The sequence below is a fragment of the Vulpes vulpes genome, chromosome 16, assembly GCF_048418805.1.
Source record: "Vulpes vulpes isolate BD-2025 chromosome 16, VulVul3, whole genome shotgun sequence".
Taxonomy (NCBI): Eukaryota; Metazoa; Chordata; class Mammalia; order Carnivora; family Canidae; genus Vulpes; species Vulpes vulpes.
In genome coordinates this window covers 21,154,228-21,175,519 of record NC_132795.1, presented here as the reverse complement: position 1 = coordinate 21,175,519, position 21,292 = coordinate 21,154,228, and the positions used below count along the sequence as shown (strand labels likewise).

General features: G+C 41.4%; 1 pseudogene; it reads left to right on the top strand.

Moving 5' to 3' along the window:
• Positions 1-1,385: 1,385 nt before the first annotated feature.
• LOC112922802 (translationally-controlled tumor protein-like) lies at positions 1,386-1,949 on the top strand (annotated as a pseudogene).
• Positions 1,950-21,292: the final 19,343 nt, after the last annotated feature.

The window sequence follows — 21,292 nt, the reverse complement described above, 5'->3', positions numbered from 1 at the left end:
ATATATAAATGACCTTTTACATATGAAGAGAGGTTAGGTATTATTAATAGGAGAAATTCAAATTAAAAGCTACAATGAAACAAATGCCACTTTTAACCTATCAGACTGGCAAAAATATAAAAATTTGACAACAAGTTCAGTTGCAAGCTGTGGGGAAAAACAGGTAGCCTCTTACGTTGCTGACAGAAATGTAGTGTGGAACAATCCTATGAAAGGAAATTTAGCAACGTGTATTAAAATTCCAAATGCTTGTGCACCTTGACCCAGCAACCCACTGTGGAAACGTATCCCACAGCTTGAACACATTCAAAATAATATGTTTTCAGTTATTTATTGCGGCATCATTTGCAATAGTAAAATATTAGAAATAATTCATGCCCATCCACACAATGGAATTTTATTTGGCTGTATATATTTTAAAAAGGAATGAAGACATTCTCTATATGCAGATATAGAAAGGTCTCCAAGTTATACTGATAAGTGAAAGAGAAGTACAGGAGAATGTACAAAGGAGGGTCATAAAAATATTCATTTTGCTTATATTTGCATGTAGGAATTCTAGAAGGACACACAACCTAACAATGGCCATCAGCTTTGATAGGAATAGGTAGAAACTAGACAGTGAGACAGGGAGAGGAGCCAGATTCTTCATCAAATACATTTTTATTTTTTTCCTTTTTAAGTCATTTGGATGTGTTTTCTACTTTTGAAAAACAATTTTTTTAAAACATTGAAAAATCCCTTAAATTGTCCATAACACAGAGAACATAAGGCTTCATACATATTATGTATGCCTACGTTTATGCAGATTGAAGTTTGAGAACAACTTGACTAAAATAAAAAACAAAGGTTAGGTTGCTATGGAGATGTCCAGGTATTGAAATCATTCTCCTTTGGCACACGTGTCAAATCCTTGCCTGGGAGTAGTGGAGAACTCTAAAAAGGACTTGCTTGCCTGGAGGGATTAGACTAATCTTATACAAGCCTCTAGAACAAGCCTGTTTGTTGCTGTGAGAATTAAAGGGAATCCAGGGGCCCCTGGGTGGCTCAGTTAGTTAAGAGGCCAACTCTTAATTTTGGCTCAGGTCATGATCTCAGGGTCATGAGATGGAGCCCCGAGTGGGGCTCTGCCCTCAGCGGGGAGTCTACTGGAGATTCTCTCTCTCTCCCTCTCCCACTGTCCTTCCCACCCCTGCCCACCTCAAATGCCTTCTCTCTCTCTCTCTCTCCCTCAAATAAATAAAATTTAAAAATTTTAAAAATGGCTTTTCTGTCCATTCTCCACCCTGAGTGCCCCTCTGGCTACTTGCTTAGAGCTCCTGGCTCCTGCTAAGCTAGCGCCACTGTCGTCTCTCTCCAGCCATCATCATGATCATCTACGGGACCTCATCAGCCATGATGAGATGTTCTCTGACATCCACCAGATCTGGGAGATCCCAGACAGGCTGTGGCTGGAGGTGGAAGGGAAGATGGTCAGTAGGACAGAGGGTAACATTGATGACTCGCTCATTGGTGGAAATGCCTCTGCTGCAGGCCCAGAGGTGTAGGTGTTGTCTGAGCCATCACTTGCAGGAAGCCAGCTTCACAAAGGAAGCCTACAAGAAGTTCGTCAAAAATTACATGAAATCAGTCAAAGGCAAACTTGAAGACAGAGGCCAGAAAGAGTAAAGCCCTTTATGACAGGGGCTGCAGGACAAATTAAGCACATCCTTGCTAATTTCAAAACCTACCCGTTCTTTATTGGTGAAAACATGAGTCCAGATGGCACAGTTGTACTCTGGGACTACCGTGAGGATGGTGTGACCTCATATATGATTTTCTTTAAGAATGGTTTAGAAATGGAAAAAATGTTAACGAACTTGGCTATTACTTTAAATATATCACCTGTTGTCCTAACTGGCTGCTGCTCTTCATCCACGCAACTCCAGGACTTAGACAAATGGAACTGATGTCATCTTGAGGTCTTCATTTACTTTGACCTTGCTCTATTTGGAGCAGACGCACTGAGAAAAAAACATGTCATGTAGATTGCCTAAAATAAAAGGCATATAAACTCATTTGAGAGAATTCCTCTTAGTTTAACACATTTTTAAATCCACCCTGTGTAGTAGTGTCCTGAAGAAGCTGGAGCCTGGTTGTAGACTACTGCTAGAAAGCGTAAGACTGCCTGCAGAGAACTTCTACTTCTGGGACTTAGAACATAAAAAACAAGAACCAAAACCTTAATTCTGAGTTCAAGTAAAGGGACAGACCAGGCTCAGAGCTGGGCTAACATTTGAAGTGAATTTCTTACACATTTCATCACCTACAAACGGAAGTAGTTAACTCTGGAAGAGATTACCAAAAGAATAAAAAAGAGACAGATAACAGTTGGGGGGGGGGGGAATAAAAGGAAATCGAGGAGTCCCAATTTCAGGGAATGTTGAAGTTCATGTGTAAGTTAAATATGCAGCTGATGGGACTCCGTGATCTGGTGGTGATATTTTCTGAACTGTGCCAGACCAGGGTGCGTGGTCTGAGAAGTGTAGCTGTAGCCAGTGAGGTACTAGGAAGGCAGATGAAAGATGCATATGATCCTGCCTCCCACTCCACTGGCCGGAACTCGGTCATACCATGTCACTTAGAAGCCGGAGAAGCTGAGAATTGCAGTTAGATGCTCAGAAAGGAAGAGAATTGGGTATTGGTGAACACTGGGGGTCTCCCAGACTCCTTGAAGCTTAGATTAAGAGCTGCATTAAATGTGAGAGTTCCATTGGATCCCCATAGTCCATTCCTCACTCTTCTTAATCTTTTTTTTGTTTTGTTTTTTAAGATTTTATTTATTTGAGAGAGAGAGAGAGTAAGAGGGAGAGCATGGGATGGGGGAGGGTCAGAGGGAGAAGCACACTCCCCACTGAGCAGGGAGCCCAATGTGGGGCTCAATCCTAGGACTCTGGGATCATGACCTGAGGCCACGGCAGGGATTTAACCCCACTGAGCCATCCAGGCACCCCACTCACTCTTGTTTTTCAAGGTCTCACTGGTGCTCACTGCCTCTCATCTTTACCCTCTCCAGACTGATAATTATCCAAGATACATCTCCTAGCTCTGATCTTTCCCTTAAAGATCTCACTTTCATATTTATGATATTTCATTTGGTTGAGCCATGATCACTTCAAAATCAACAAGATCAAAACTCAACTAACCATCTTCTTCTTTAAGCCAAATTCTTACTTTATTTTTGACCTTGAATAATGACCTTATCATTTACCTACTCGCATAAGGCAGAGAACCAAGTAGAATTTTTTAATCTCTCCCTCACCCTCACTTCCTGTAGAAAATCCTCCCAGTTACCTCTTACATGTTTTTTTAACTATTCAATCTTAAGTTTTACTATTTGAATTTATTTTGAAAATTTTCAATCATTTAGAAAAATGAACACCTGTACACCCTTAGCCTGGATTCACCATTATTAATATTTTACCTCATTTGTGCCCTTCTCGCTCTCTCTCTGTTCCCCCTATACCTTCCTCTATCAATGCTCATTCTTCTGAGTCGTTGAAGTTTTCAGAATAAAAGATTTAAAAATAGCAAAACATAATAAAGAAATCAAATATGTTAAAAAATATATGTACACACATATTCTTACAGTATTCTCCTTCATAATCACAGCCCAACTTTCTTGGGAAACTTAACATTGACAGAATAATATTTCTGATATAGTAACATATGAGGGACGCTGAGTGGCTCAGCGGTTGAGCATCTGCCTTCAGCTCAGGGTGTGAACCTGGGATCCAGGATCGAGTCCCATATCAGGCTCCTTGCAGGGAGCCTGCTTCTCCCTCTGCTCCTCTGTGTGTGTGTGTGTGTGTGTGTGTGTGTGTGTGTGTATCTCATGAATAAATAAATAAAATCTTTTAAAAAATAATATATGAGTCTTTTTCAGATTTCTCTAATTGGTTTGAAAATGTCTTGAGGTTTATTTGTTTTTTCTGGTCCAGGACTGAATCCGGGATTGTGCACTGCCTGTCTCTTTTATCTCCTTTAATCTAAAACAGTCTCTTAGCCTGTTTTTTTCATGGCATGAATATTTTTAAAGAGCCAGGAGACTTGTTCAGGAGAGTATTCCTTAGTTTGCGTTCGATGGTTGTTCCCTCCTGAGTAGACTCAGGATAACTAACCATTTCTGGCAGGGATGTCTTTTGAGGGCATCACATCCAGAGGCACATGACATTCGTGTGGCCCATTATCAGTGATGCTCAGTTTGATGATCTGGTTATAGCGGTACCTCTAGGTTCATTGTATGCAAGGGAGGCTTTCCCTTGTGAGGTGAATAAGCTATCTGTGAAGTGCTCATTTGAATGACTGAAATTCTGTTCCCCAGGAGTCTTTCACTCTTTAATACTTTATTAATGTCAGAGAGAGAGAGAGAGAGAGGCAGAGGGAGAGAGAAGACAAGCAGACTCAGCAGGGGCCTGACATGGGCTCCATCCTGAGACCATGAAATCACGACCTGGGCCAAAGTCAAGAATCAGAGGCTCAACCAACTGAGCCACCCAGGCAGCCCTCACTCATTAGTTTTAATGTCACTGACAATTGCCTGGTGATTTCTTCTAACTCTCTTATGCACTTACATTGATTACTTGGCATTTTTCTGTAAAGGGCTTTAATTTTTTTTGTATCAATATAGACTCATAGATTCTTTTTTTTTTTTAATTAATGTGTCAAAATCCATACTGGCCATTATTTTTGATGCTCAAATCATCCTAAATGTGGCCTATAGGAGCCCCTTTGAGGTAGTTTCTGTATCATTTTGACATAGATTCTTCAGCCTGTGAATACTTTCTGGCTCAACGAGATGTTTCAGGCTTACTTTGTCCTTTCCTTATCCCAGATCTGGAACTGGCCTTCTCCCACCCACCCTCCCCAGTGAGCCTTGGTTCCTTCCAGTGGAAAATAATATTTAGACACTAGGTCTGATGCTACTGGGCAATCTTTGCTTTTAGGCTTTTTCAGTGGACAGAGCTAGGAAATATATATATTTTTTAAAGAAATGAGGCCATACCGATACCTCTAATTCTGATCTGACACCACAAGGTTCTTCCTCACTTTCCCCAACTCCATATTTGGATTTCCCCTCACCTGCAGTGAAAAGTCTAGTTCCCAACAATATACATATACTTATTCATTTGCTAGTCATGCAGTATATTCAAAATGGTTCCAGAATCACTACCCTCAACACTGCCATTCACAAACTTACTAAACACAGTTTTCTATTTATTCTAACAGTCTTTCCTACTGAGAGTGTGTAGCCCAAGTATCACGTTCAAAGTTTACTTGGATTAATGGTTTTGGGAAATATCAATTTTATATACAGCTAGGTTCATTTGTTTCTGCTTATATATTCAATTTTAGAGGATTTTCCCCATTGCCATTTGCTTAATTTTTTATTATATACAACATCCTCATAAATATTAATGGCTGGGAGCACCTGGGTGGCTCAGTCGGCTGCATGTCCAACTCTTAACTCCATGCTGGGCATGGAGACTACTTAAAAAGAAAAGAAAAGAAATATTAGTGATTGTATATATGCTTTAATTATTGAGATTTTACTAACAAGATATTTAGCTTAATTCCAGACTTTATAAGGATTTCTTTAGGGGACGCAGAGAGTTTTCACAAATATAGTTAGTAATTTGTTTTCCCCCAGTGCCCTTGTAAACCTGAGAGTATGACATACCATTGCCTACCAACCTACCTGCCATGATTATCTAGGTGTGGCCTCTTGGGATATGAGCTATAAGCCAGGACTTGTGGTCTTTATCCTCATTACCTCCAGCCATGGTATTTCCGGGCACTCCTGGGACTCACAGCCCCCATAAGCAGAAATGACCCAGCAAGACCACTCTTTTGAGCAGTAGTCTTAATCCTTGGTACACATTACAATCACCTGGAGAGATTTTTGAATGCCGATACTTATCTCCCCTTTCCAAAACCAATTAGATCAAAATTATCAGGTAATTTTTTTCTTAACGCATTGCTTTATGGGGGCCTACTTACTGGGCTTGCAAACTCCAGACATAAGATTCTTGGAATGCCATTCAATCCAGATCCCTATAATAATCTATGGAGGGCATTTTTTCCTTATGTACCAAGAATTAGTTATGTATCCCTGAACCTTTAGAATTATTTAAAATTTTATGTAACTGAGATGTCATTAAAGAAAATCGAACAAAAAGTATATGGAATGGCCCTTTATGAATTAATTAAAAATTCATACCTCATCCAAGAACTGGTGAGTCTTTGGCCAGTTGTAACTAGACTGTCCTTATCTTCTTTCTCTGCCCCAATTCTATACCACGCCTATGTTTCTAGTATCTTTATTATCTCCTGCAGCTCAGTGGATGTCTGACTCAGGGCCCTCTTGCACTCTATAGATCATTCTCAGTTCCTACAGACACCAAGTCCATTTATCATTGTGTTTCCCTGGGGGCTGCTCCCATCATCACTTACTGCAAAGAATGCCTCCTACTCGTCCTATGGCCTCAAATCCAGAGGAATCTCCATGTCTTTCTACCTCTATTCCAAGGGTCACCCAACTGAGCATTCTATACCAGAGGACCAACAAAGCAGCAGGAATCATTTTCTTTTTTTTTTTTTAATTTTTTATTTATTTATGATAGTCAGAGAGAGAGAGAGAGAGAGAGAGAGAGAGGCAGAGACACAGGCAGAGGGAGAAGAAGGCTCCATGCAGGGAGCCTGATGCGGGACTTGATCCCGGGTCTCTGGGGTCACTCCCTGGGCTGAAGGCTGCGCTAAACCGCTGAGCCACCCGGGCTGCCCAGGAATCATTTTCTGACTGACGTTTGAGTTAATCACAGATCCTGTGCTAAGCAGAAACATAGACATCATAGAAAGAAAAGGAGACTCTTTAAAGTTCCTCCCATCCTGCTGCTGTGGACTTACTGTCCCTACTTCTCACCTGCCACAGTGGGGCCATTTCCAGCTTCCAGCTGGCCACTTGCTCCCACTCCAGCCCTGCCCCTGGGTCAGCTACACACTCAGATTTCTCTTTATGGCACATGGGCTGCTGCTCAGCCATTTTCCAGAAAAGAATATAGTTTAAAAGGCATGAGGCATATGTTCTGCTTTAGTACTTCAACTAAAATAGGAGCTTAAGGGATGCCTGGGTGGCTCAGTGGTTGAGCATCTGCCTTTGGCTCAGGTTGTGATCCTGAGGCCCTGAGATCGAGTCCCACATCAGGCTCTGCATGGGGAGCCTGCTTCTCCCTCTGCCTGTGTCTCTACCTCTCTCTGTGTGTCTCCCATGAATAAATAAATAAAATCTTAAAATTAGGGGCTGAAGAGCTTCATAAAGGAAGTAATATTAAGTGAAATATTGGAATAAGAAAACAGTGAGGTTCAGTATATTGAAGGGAAACCACTAGGTTGATGTTATGGGAGTCATAATCAGTGTGATATTTCCTTAGAAGGTGGCTTCTGCTACTTTTAAGGGGTAGATTGAAGATGGAATGATCTGGACTCTGGAATTTGAACAACTGCTATAGTCGGGATGTAAGGAAATTAAGCCTCAGACAAAAGAATGGCTGTTGAAGGAGGAAAGCTGGATCCTGAAAATGCTGTGAGAGAAGAAATAAATGGATTTGAAGGATTTTAAGATGGATTAGTGCCTGGATGAAGGAATATGAGAAATTGGACTTAAAAACTAAATTTTGCCAAGAAGTTAATCATTAATGTCATTAATGTCATTAATGTAAAGTGAAGAATATGGCCAACAGGTATCAGAAAGGAATTTTGAAAAATCATAACTTATTAAGAGATAATCCAATGCACAGCTGTTGATGACCAATCTTAAAAACTGAGAATATGCATAAAAAACAATGAGAAAAAGTGGTCTATCATTACTCCTAAGAAAGATCAACAGAAAAAAAGATAGCTTTCTAGCTGCCTCATTTATTGTGAAAAGCAAGAAATTCATAGCTTCTTATTCTTTCCTGGGAGTAATTCTACTCTTTATCTCTTAACTTGTATACTCAAGAGAATATTGGTGATTTCTGGAACATCCCACAAAACTGAACTGGAAATCTCAAATCATATAAAGTTATGATTCTGTTGTTTTCCTCTCTAGGACTTACCCATTTTATTCTAGAGTATAAGGATGGCATATTAGTAACTGGAGGATGCCATCCACCTCTTGGTATATATTAACGCGAGTGGAAAGTCATGTTTAACACAAATTCAGTGATTCACCAACCTGAAGTTCCAAATTTCTGTAGAGCCCTGTGCCTACCAGGATTCCCAGACAATGTGATTGGTGCACCTTTTTATCAAGCCTCACTACTGCTGCTCTATAGGACAGTTGAGTCACTGCACATAAAAGAAAAGGCAACGTTAAGGCAGGGGATGAGATAAAAGCTAAAAGAAGATGGAGATGTGAGCAGAAGCTACGGCATGTACAGATCTCCAGTTTCTGGGGGCCTCAGGAATACAGATATACTAGGATTTGGGGTGAAACTTATCCAAGCCTGATTCGTCCAATGCATTTGTAACCTAGTTATACAAATGCTCCCACTTCTCTAAAGGATATTCTTCTGGCAACATAAAGCACTGTGGAATATAGCTTTGAATCTATAAGGAAGCAGCAAATACCACTAAGAATCTAAAATAATCATTGCAAAGCTGCAGCACTAAACCCCAGAAGATTTCAGCCTGGAAGAGAGGGTCTTTGGTTCTCACTTAGGGCTTTATCAAGCCTAACTTATGGGCACAGGTGGTTTCCCATACCACCACGGATCAGAAGCAATCCCTGCCAATATGTTACCTTCCCTAGGAAATCTCCCTGTGTGAGCCCGGATTCCCTATAGAATTGGTTCACTCTGCACCCATCCGGGGTGTTGGCCCTTCTCAAAGTTCTAAAGAGCTGTGGAAGAAAGGAGCAGAGCCATTCACTGATCTAATGGAAGATGCAACCAGGGAATGTTGGGTACAAGACAAAGGCAGACTTCCATACTGTGTGAGAGCTGGCCGACATTAGAACAACTGCCTCCCTGATGCCGTTCCTACTGGTCAACAGGAAGGGATGCTCTAGGGCAGCTTTCACCATGTTTCACCATGTTGGTAAAGTATATTTTATGATGGGACCCAATACACACACACACACACACACACACACACACACACACACACATACTGAAACGAAGTTACCCAGGACAATACTTACCATTGCTGTATGTGATACAGTCTGATATTTCATCTTCTCTCTTCCTCTTTTTTCCTCTTCTGTTCTACTTATTCTTTTAAATATGCTGGTCCCAATTGAATGAATTGATTTCATGACTTACTATGGAGTCATGCTCGCCAGTTTGCCACACACTGAACAAGATGTTGTTTCTGTAGAGATGGTCAGAGAAACACCTGCATCAAAGCCCGGGAGATGCTTATGAAAATGGAGACTCCTGAGCCTCATCTGGACCTCCTGAGCCTGAATTTCTTGGGTTGTTTAGGACCCAGGTACAGGCTCCAGAAGGAAGCCCTGCACTGAGAGAGTTTGGAGATGACCTCCAAAGTTCCTTCCAACTCCAAAGACTGGGATTTCCTGAGCCCTTTCCAGACACAGGCATTATACTAAGAGTTACAAAGACAAAAAGGAGTCTACCACACAGCACCTGTCCCCCTGGAGAGACTGGATGTGCACATGGAGGGAGCTAAATAAGAACTTCATAATTTACAGCCAGGGAGGAGTCCAGGTCCTGATGCCCTGAGTCTAGAAGGTCTGAGTGCACTTGTACACTGCAGCGGTCAGAAGGCCTCACAGTCCGGAAATATCTGTTTCCCATTAATGGGAAGGCATTAAGTTCTCATGTACACTATGCTCCCTCACTGATAACCACTACAACAATAATAATAAATAGTTAACATTAATTGGATAATATTAAATAGCTAACATTTATTTAATTGCTTGCAACGTGTGACTGTGAATTCTCTTAGATGCTAACAACAGTCTTACGCATTGGATCACTGGTCCTCAAAGTGCAGTCCCTGGACCATCAGCATCCCCTGGGAATTTGTTAGAAATGCACATTCTCACTCAATGAGAAATTCTGAGCCAGGGCCCAGTGATTTGTTTTAACCAGCCCTCTAGGTAATCTGGATACATGTTAAATTTTGAGAACCAGTGGATTAGTAACAGTTCTGTCCCCATTGTTCCATGTGGTCAGAAGCACAGAAATGTTGAGTGAGCTTCAAGGTCACCCAGCTAGTAAATGGTGGAACCGGAGTTTGAGCCCAGGCAGTCGGACTCCCCAGGACACTCTTGCCTGGAACAGGGGAGACCCCGCTGGCCTCTGCCTATGTCCAGGATGCAGTGCTTAGGCCTCACCTGCTGGCAAGATCTAACGTTGCTTACCTTTCAGATTGGCTTCTTGAACAGTGGGGAAATCATGGGGCACTGAACACACTACCTCGACAGGGGCTGCATACCAGGTGGTTCAGAACTGGTAAGTGACTTACAAAAATGACCCAGGTTCCATTATTTGTGGTAGTAGATTAAAAGTGAGCCTGGGGCGCCTGGGTGGCACAGTCCGCTAAGCATCTGACTCTTGGTTTCGGCTTAGGTCGTGATCTCAGGGTTGTAAGATGGAGTCCCCTCTTGGGCTCCATAAAATCTTGAGATTCTCTCTCCCTCACCCTGTGTCCCCCTGCCTCTGCCTCTATGTGTGAGCTCTCTCTCTCTCTCTCTCTCTCTCTCCTCAAAAATAAATAAATAAATAAATATTTAAAGGAAAGTTTCTTAGAGTATTGCTTTAGAAGATGTGTGTGTAGAGTGACCCACACCCACTTTGCATGGAATATAAACTGGAGACAAAGTGGACTCAAATAGCTTCCAGGTCTCCACTGCCTCTGTCTTTGAGGCAGCAGGAACCAGCAGGGCCTGTCTGCTGCTTTAAGGTGCTTTATTGATCAGAATACCCAGTGTTCATTCCCCTTTGCTACACTCTGGACATGGTATGTCCCTTTGATGAATGGCTCCAATTTCCCCCAAAAATATACTTCTACAGAGCTCAGTCATCCTTTCTCCTCCTCCCCCTACCTCCTTCACCCTAGGCAAGGCCAGTAGGATCAGGGAAGGACATTATTGGTGTCTGAAAGTAGGGCAGAGGCTTGAGCCTGTCCCAGGCAAATCCCTCCTCTGCTTATGGCAAGGGAACAATCTACCTACACACTTCCCAGCATCTCCTCTCCACCCCAGAGCTTGGGCCCATCCTTGGCCTTCGTCCAGGCCCAGCTGCCCTGAAGTGTTTCATGCTCCAATCACAGAGTCCCTCCCATGGCCTCTTTCACTCACTATCTAATCCCTTGACAATAGGTATGAAGACATCACTGGCCTCTTTGGCTTTTTTCCACTTTGCCCCATATTTCTGCCTATTCTAGAAGCTTCAGAACTCATCTTTTCTCAGTCTGCTCATTTCATCAGAAGGAAGCCCCACTTGTTACCTTTGCTTCCTAACGAATCCTTAAATAGAAACCCACATTCGACTCCCAAATGGAATTTTCATGGCTCACCCACCTATGGTTTTATGACATGCAGGTTTTTTGTTCCTTCTCAAAATAAATATAGTCTAATTTAAAAAGCAAATGTGCATGAGCACTTTGGAGGAAGAGATGCTGTCCTGAGATCCTAACTCCACAAAAGGCTGGGAACGAATGCGTCCATTTGGCAGAACTGTTCTTTCCCTTCTTCTCTCCACCTGGCATTGGACTCGCTGATTTGCAAGAGTCTCTCTAGGCCATCAGTCCCGAAATACGTTGGTTGGGTCATTATTCATAACTTTGGGCTTTACTTGAGGCTTCATGTTTTAAGTACACAGAAGAAAAATGGAGAAGATCTAAGAAAATATTAAAGAAGTCTCTCACCTAAAGGAAAAAACTCTGAGTATCTGTAACACTCATAACATTTTGAGATGTCAGAAAAATTTTTTAAAAACAAACATGAAGTTGTTTCCATTTCTACCAAACACAGAATATAAATTAGTTTAAATTGCAGAAATACCTATTCATATAAGTATGAGCATATATACATAAGTGGAATGCTTATCATTTAAAATTAAGTAGCTGGTCACTTAAGCCTGTGGAGCCTGTGAGATTATTCTCTCTGGTTGCCTCTGAGAATCAAGTAGAGAAATACATTTCAGAAGGGCTAATATTCCTCTGGCCTGAACCTGATTATTGCCTATTTAAGGTGGCATCAATCCAGATTTCATCACTTTAATCCCCTTTGTACTTGGAACATTCTTCCTGTAATAGAATACACTTTACTCAAGCAAAATGCTTATAAAATTCTTAAGCTGTGGGCTCAAGGCCAAACCTGCAAAACCAACTTGCTGTCCAATAGAGCCTTCTAGGGGGTTGAGTTTCCCCCAAGGATTATTTGTAACAGGGACTTGCATCACAGCTATGACAGCCAGATGCCACCTGCCACCTCAGAAGGTAACAGATAGGAACTGGTCATCAGAAAAAGTCTTTGAACAACAGAAGCACAATCTTCTCAATTCTCAAAACTGTTGAATCTTAAATGCTTAATTTTTCTTTAGTGTATTCTTTCAGGTTGGTTCCACAATATTCCACAGGCTCATCTCTGTGGGTCTTGTGAAGCTTGGCATCTTCACCCTCCAGGTAAGAGAGTTAAATATGTACAAAACGATTGGTAGGACAACTTGCAAGCAAAAATTTGATCCAAAGAATATGATTGGATATTGGCAGAAATGTATGAAAACTCTTCATACTATAGTAGGAAAAAAAGCTGTAGAAGGACTTAACCAGCATAGTATTAACTCCATTAGGAAGAGAGGAATTGCCATTATTCCTGTGAAATGCTCAGTTAAATATCCAAAGACATCTTATTATCATGTTATTTTCAGAAATGCTTTTAAGTCTGAAAATTTTCTAAGGGATTATGATAAAAGATCTATTGATACTAATTTTTGGAAAATTATCTATCAACTTCCAAGGTTTTGGGACTGATTTGGCAGATTTGTTTCTACTTGCTATATCAGCTACATGTTATTGGTGAATGATCGATTGCTGACAACAAAGAAGGTCTGCAAGGAAAATAGATACTAAAAACACTGAAGTTCTAATGTACAGATAATTTTGAGAACTACCCTAAGCCACAGTACCACTTAACAACTGATGTCATGTTTTTGTGTAAAGCTTAAGTATGATTTCTGAAGGCTCATATACCCTGCAAAACCAGCTCTGCACCACCTACTCTTGGTTCTTAACGGATTGCAGTCATACGATGGTAAAATTGTCGATTTCCCTTTAGGGCTTCTCATTATAGGCCATAAGCTAAGTCCTTGTGTTATTCATCTCATTATTCTCTGCCTAGCATAAGGCATAAATATCTGGATGAGTGGATGGGCGGACGGATGGATGGTTGGATGGATAAATGGATGGTTGATGGATAGGTGAATGGATTGTTACATGAATGAGGCGAAACAACTTTTGGGAGGTATTGGGTCCTCCTTTCTAATGTCTTTGAAATTGCTTTACTAATTCTAGAAAAATAAGATCCATGTTATGGTCTTCCCTACAAAGGCATGATAGAATCATTGGAAAACTACGGAAGAGATACTGACATTTCTGCTTGCGGTTTGTGCCATTGAAATCAAGCAAACACAGATTCCTGAAAGGCAATATTAATGAGTGGGATTTTCTTTTAAAGATTTTATTTATTCACGAGAGACACGGAGAGGCAGAGACACAGGCAGAGGGAGAAGCAGGCTCCCTGCAGGGAGCCTGATGGGGGACTTGATCCCAGATCCTGGGATCACACCCTGAGCCGAAGGCAGATGCTCAACCATTGAGCCACCCAGGTGTCCCAATGAGTGGGATTTTATAACAATTTATTTTAACTGAGTTTTGTGGGATTGCACTAGATTATTGGGGGGAAAGCGGAAAAATTCCCTTCTACAGGGAATATTCATGGATTCCTTGCCAAAAAGATGAAACTCTACAAGATACTTCTCCTGCTTCTAGCAACCACCTTCCCATAGGTGGCCCTGGGAAACAGAGCATCTCCAGTGTGTTAAGTTGCCCCAAATGGAGTCATGTGTCTACTTCAGCAGTTTCACTTACCACTAGATTATTTGAAAACATAATCCTTACTTTGTAAACAGAGATTTCTTTGAGGGGTTTAATTAACCACACCCAAAATTGTGACTGTAGCCAACCATTAAATTCAGAGAAGACAATGACTAGCTTAGTCTCCCTCCACCCCAAATTAACGTATGTGGATATTTATTAACATGCCCAAAGTTGCCTATGATCTGCCCTCCTGTCACAGCTATCTCCCAGAATTATTTACCTGACAAGATTCTACTTGCTCAAGACATTCTCCCTTCTGCTCTTGAGATATACTAATCTGAGATTATAGATGAATGAATTGCACTCACCTGGTAAAATCTGTATTATAATGTTTCTAGAATGGTGCCTAAATTCTGTGTTTAGGAATCTATGACAAAATTCAGAGCCCCACTGAATACCTGCTTGGACAAGGGGATGCCAAGCATCCTTATACCTGACCATAGATGCCTGCTTAGTGTACTTTCTTTCAAGAAAAAGCTGTTGAAATATATTTTTTAGTAGTCAATTTTTTCTGAATGAAAATAACTTTACTGCTTTTATGTAAATAATATGCTTTTTGTGATTATGTAAGTAATATAAAGTAAATTTAAAAATGATTATGTAAATAAAAATGTTCACTGATATATTAATATCCTTTTCTATACTTCTCAATGCATATGTACATGCCTGTATAACTTCACAGGGTTCACTTTGTGTATACTGTATGTAGTCGTAAGCACATTTTAAAAGGTTTTTCCTTTTGTTTTTCTTTGTTTTGGTGGGATAAGAGAATACCACCTCCCTGCACCCCCCCTCCCCACCACATACACACACCCACACCCACAGGTAACCAGTGTTAATAGTCTGGTATATATACATATCCTTCCATTTCTTTCTCCATGTTTATATAATCATAAGTAAACGTTCATCTACATAAATGGAGTTGTGGCATACAATATCTTAACGCCTTTATGTGAGTATATTCCCTCATCCACTATGTCCTACCATTCTTCTTCACCTAGTGATTGGGTAAATTAAAAGAAACTTAGTATCAAGCTAAGTGGAAGAGTAGTGGTTGGAAGGGAACTGTCATGAGGTGGGGGTGGGGTGGGGGTGGTAAAGCCTCTCTGCCTCCATGGCATCCATGTAATACACATTCCCTCTCAAGTCATCTGTCGTCTTCTCTCAATCAAGAAAAATAAAACCCAGAGCCACTCAACTCTGCACACCTTTACCTGGCACCTGCTGCAAGACTGATGACGTACAAGGCAGTGGCCCAGAAACAGGGGGTTTGCTACTGGGAGATCGGAGTTTGAGCCCTGGTTCTGTGTGTCTAATGGCTGTGTGACCCTGACAGGTCTCCAGTTCTTATTTGTTTCCTCACCTGCAAAATGGGAATGCTATAGTCAATTGCAGAGGGTTATCAGGTGGATTAACTAATACCTGTGAAAGCATTCTTAAGTTATGAAGTGTGTTAGATAGTGTGGGAAATATAAAGGAAGTATAAATCTTACCCAAACTGATGAGATTAACACAAAAGGAATCATTGCAGTCCTAGGGCAGCTGGCTGCTGAAGGGTAGAGCCATATACCCTCATGACCAAGGGCAGTAACTCCCCCAGTTAAGAAATATGCCCACATACAGGCTGCACCAGCCTCATCCCATTGGTGGAGTGACACCATTCCTTCCATGAAAAACCCCAAGGGAAAGCCCTTGGCCCAGGTCACACCCACCAGGCTCAACGGAGCAGAGCAGACTCAAAATGCTACCGTGAAAAGTGAGATCCCTTTTGTGGCTGGACTGTTCAGGAAAGCCTTTCAGGCCCCAGGCTCAAGGGCATTCCTATAAGCAATAATTACCATAACATAAACACCCAAGCAAAAAAGCAGAGTAGCGCTGGTGAGGATATGGTGAATGTGCACTATCCTCATGACAAAAATAATACAAACATTTCACTACACATATCCTCAAACCTATTGCTTTCATTGCTAAGAGTTAACAGCTTCATTGAGATACAACATACCATAAAGTTCACCCATTTAAAGCATACAATTCAGTGGTTTGTAGTATATTCATAGAGTTGTGTAACCAATACCACATCTAATTTTAGAACATTTTTATCACCCCAAAAAGAAACTGGGAGTCCACTATCACTTAGGAATTTAACCAATGGACATAGTCACAAAAACCTTTTTGCCAAGGTATATACACAAAGGCATTCACTGTGGGGAGATATTGATATAAGAGTTAAAAAAACAAACCTATACAAAGTATGCCTTATTTGGGACTTCTTAAATAAATTATGGTGCATCTATATAATGAACTACTGGGAAGATATTAAAACAAATGAAGTAGACTTACATATATTGATATGAAAAATCATGCAAGAATTGTGTTTATAATATACCTTTCAAAAATTACTTTGAAATATTTATACCATATTCGTAAAAATAAATTCTAGAAGGAATTACAAGGAACTGGTAATTCAGCAGTTACCTTTAGAAAGAGAAACAGGACTGGTGAGTGGCTGGGGGAGCTTTCATTCTTCATCTCATGCTTTCTTGTTGGATTTTTCTAGGTACACGTATGTGTTCATAATCCCTTCTGTGGAATCCTTGAGCTTGGAATTTTAAATTTTTCTGATTTTAAAATGTCATATCTGTATTATAATATTACATAAAATCTTCAGTGGAGTCTAGAGCAACATATTCTATTTAAACATGTTAATATTTCTACAGTGAAATGTATGATTATTCACACTAAGTGGAATTTTTTGAAGAACTATGAATCTTATCATTAAATGAGATTGAGTCAGATTTGTCCACCAAGTTTGTTTTCAGGGCTTTTTAGAATTCAGAAAAATTAAGTTAAGGGATTGTGGATTTATATTAGCACTCTTTGATTTTTCTTATAATAACAGGGTGTGTGTGAATGATGAAATAGTGGACCATTTTTGTCTCTGTATGTTACTACTGTCTCTTATTCCTTACTTCTCTGCATGCTTTTTACTCCCCAAAGATAGTTGAGAATAATTTGCTCAGAGGAATAAGGAGAATGAATTCAATAGGACAAAATGTCACTCCCTAAATGACAACTAAAGGCAGAAAGTCTACAATTCGACAAAGGACAATGAGGTCTAAATTCTACTGGTTAACAGTGTGGGTCCATCTGTTACCGCTTCACAGAGTAGGTGAAGCAGGGTGAAGATCTCTCCTTCTTGAAAGCAGCCGCATACTAAAAGAGACACAGAGAGGGGAACAATGCCCAGCAGGCATTCAAACTGTGACTAGTTAGTGCTGTGGAAACTGGCCAGAGGACTGGGAGACAGCTCTTGACCAAAGTTGAACAATACAGTACACATTTAGGCTTTTCCTTCCCAGTTTTCATAGAATGGCACCTTTGCTATTCATAGGTGGTACACACCTTTGAATGAAACCATTGGTACTGTCCCTAATAGCACGACACTGTGGCTTTATTTCAGGGACTTTGGGTAACTGTACTTGTTAGGTACTGTCAAAGATTCCTATACAGGTGGCAGGAAGAACAGATTTCTCATTTTTATTTCCAGGCAGCTACTCTGGTTCACGTCTACACAGATGGGTCTGTGGTTGCTCCTGGTAGAGTTCAATTGGGACAAGGTGTTAAAACCAAAATGATACAGGTGACAGAAGTAGTTTCAGTGTTGCCATCAGCCAAAGTTAGACTTTATAAAATATTCCCAGACACTGTGTTATGCTGCTTTTGGGTTTTGTGATGCAACAACCAGAATCGTCCCTAGGTGTCCCTAGGAGCTCATTCTGGATTACCGAGAAATAAGCCAGCTGGGACTTGGGAAGGGGGCTTCATCTCCCCCTGGTCACTTTGGACCAGTATATTCTGTCTGTTGTCCTATGCAGGTGGCGAGCCATGAATTAACGATACCAATACCTTCCATGCCCCTTGGCGAGATGAATACCATGACAGTGCCCAGCACAATTCCAATGACAGCCTCTACTAGTGCAGATGCCAGTGGAAAAGCTGTGCAGGTGAGGATTTTACTGATTCCCACCCAACCTTCTCTTAAGTCTCAAATCCTTTTTGAGGGGAGCTTTCTGCTCCAATCTAGAAAATTTTTCCCAATGCTTTTCCCCAAGAGCACTGAGGTCACAGATGATATCCCTGAGGTATGGAGAGTATAAGTCACTTGTATGATGAGAAGAAGCAGAGCCCTTCCATCCCAGGTATGTCTGACTCCAGAACTCAAATCCCTTCACACCACACGGCCTTGCTCTGTGCTCGGCCTAGGGATACTTCTTGTGCTTGCTGCTCTGGACTGGTTTTTATGGCCTTGTTATGTATTCAGCAAATCTTAAATGAAACCTTAACATCAAGAAAATAAAAGCAGAGCTCTTTGGGTTGAACTGGGCAAAGCGGGCTCACATTCTATCTGGCTTACAGCCTCCTCCCTCGCCTCCTAGGTGGCCTCCTAAGCCCCACCTCAGCCCCTCTTCTACAGGGAATCCCAGCCCAGTCTTACATTCTTACTTTCCTTCCTTCCCTCCCTCAACTCTCAATTATTCTGCATTGCCACTTCTTGCTCCTCCTTCAACCTTCTACCTCAGCAGAATCCCTTCTTCCTTCCAAGACAGACCCTCTAACAGACTTGGCGATCCTGTACCCTCCTTCCTCCTTTGAGAGTTCATTCCATCAATAATCCCTATCTTCAAATCTTTCTTCCAGTTCATTAACTTCTTCTTACAAATATATTCAACTTGCCCTGATCTATTAAAAGACAAATCAAACAACAATTGACTTCTGCCTTCAAAGTCCCAGAGATTGATCAACAATTAAGTTTCATTTTATCCTGGAGCTTCAGCTTCAAGCCCTGCTGTAGAATGTTGGGCATTACGGGGGACTACACTTGGAAATTCCTTTGCATAAACTGGAGGTAGGAAGGAGAGTTTTTCCTAAAGCAGAGCTTAATTCCTACCCTGGGCATTCCCGAGTTTGAACAGCTCTCTTATGGGAAGTGCTGCCAAGCTTTTTTTCATTAGCCTGGGAGGCGGAAGAGTCAGGAGTCAAAGAAGGAGAGAGAGAGGATGTGCCTAACAGCCTCCTCCCAGGAGAGGAGACCCAGCGCTGCCTCTCCCCTCTCCAGCCTCCCTTTGATGGGGGCAAGAAAACATCTCAGAGTTGAACTTGTCACTAGGGAAGCTCTCCTCATTGAAGTGTCCTCACAATAAAAGCAATAACCAAAAAGCCCTTGACCTATTTTGGTAGCAACACTCTCCTTCCTTTTAGAGGGGAATGGGGACAAGGAGAACTCTGGATTTCCCTTAGCCTATACAACATCCCCTGTTTCTGAACTTATAGCCATCTTAACTGCAGGTTTCTTGGGCTGGCTTTCCCCAGTTAATTACACAATGCCCCCATGAGGATCTCAGAGTCAAAAGATCCCATCTCACTCTTAGATCACGTGATGCAATTTCACAGTCAGCTTGTCCGGATTGTATCCTGAGCTGTTCTCGGGATTTTGGAATGTCTATATAGCAAACCAGCAGTGGAAGCTGCTCTTCTTCTCTGAAAGGACAGGGGAACCTAGCAGATGATGGTCCGTGGATTCCCTTAACCTTATTAATCCTGAAGACCAGGAGAAAGTGTAAAATGAATGTCTTCTACCCCTTCAGACATGAGAGAGACTCTATCCTATAATACCTACTCACCCAGTCAGACAGGGGGATCTTTCTACACCATCATTACTACCATCCCTCAACCAAGAAGTAGGCTAGGTTCACAGCACTGTAACTTTTCCTGAGGGCCTTCTTTCCTGACGCCAGGCTCATTAGTGAGAGGGCAACCCCAACCTTCCAAAAATGAAATCTATACCCCAAAGGGAGCAAAGCCAGGGCATCCGTGCTAGTCAAGGTCAGGATGCTAAAGCAGACAGCTGGTTCTGTAGCCTTACCACCCAACCCCATATGATGCACAAAGGGATCCCCTGTACCACCCCTCCAGTCAACAAACCCCCTACCTGAAGCCAAGCTCACAGATGTCAGTATAAATGGAACTTAGCCCATAACATCATCAACCCTCTCTGTGGGTGGATAATTTGATGTGTCGCCTCAAACAACTTCCTAGGTCTCCCCACTCCACTCTTGCCTGTCAAGCCAATTGTACTTCAATTTCTCAGGAACTTTTGTGGTATTCATTTTTTCTATTAATAGCAATGAAGGACAGCCCGGATGGCTCAACGGTTTAGCACCACCTTCAGCCCAGGGCATGATCCTGGAGTCCTGGGATCGAGTCCCACGTCCGGCTCCCTGCATGGAGGCTGCTTCTCCCTCTGCCTGTGTCTCTGCCTCTCTCTCTCTCTCTCTCTCTCTGTGTGTGTGTGTGTGTGTCTGTGTGTGTCTCTCATGAATAAATAAATAAAATCTTTAAAAAAAAAAAGCAGCTGAAAATTTCATGAAGCCATCTAAATGTCACATAAGGGGATTGAAACCTGGGTCCCATTTTAATATGAGTGGATCTTAGGAGCTTCCAGTCCCCAGAGAATCTAAACTTCCATTTGATTTTTCCATCTGTTCTTTAAGTTTTAAAGAATGACACTCTGTTCGATAGATTGATTTTTTTTCCTGTCTCTAATCAACTCAGATCTATGACTGATGCCCAAATCTACTTCATCAGCCTGTTTTTACCCACAAAAAGTGTAGAGTTCACTATACTGAAATTATTTCTTTCCTTTGCCTTCTCCTTTCCCTGGGATAAAATTTCTCAGGTAAGCTCCTGAGTAGTTTTAACCTACAGTTCACTCCCTATTAAAGGATCATAGGCTTAATAGACTAGATACAACCACCATTTTAATTTAACTTATTTTATACTAGTAGAATATACCACACTAGTATAAAAAAATCAAAATCTTATACACATAACAAGGAAGCGATTTGTTTCTTAAATGTTGGTGTGTGTGTGTGTCTGTACATGTGCACATGTTGCATAAGTGAGTGTACTGGTAAAATGTGAAATGCGTATCTTACATTGAATTATGGCCAAAAAAGTTTGAGGAAACACTGCCCTAAAGTGTCCACATCCTGTATCCAGGTCAAGCGCAATTCCAGTAAGTTTATCTCATACACAACATAGCGTGACACATATCCTTTCCCTTCAGCCCTAACAAGTATCATGAACT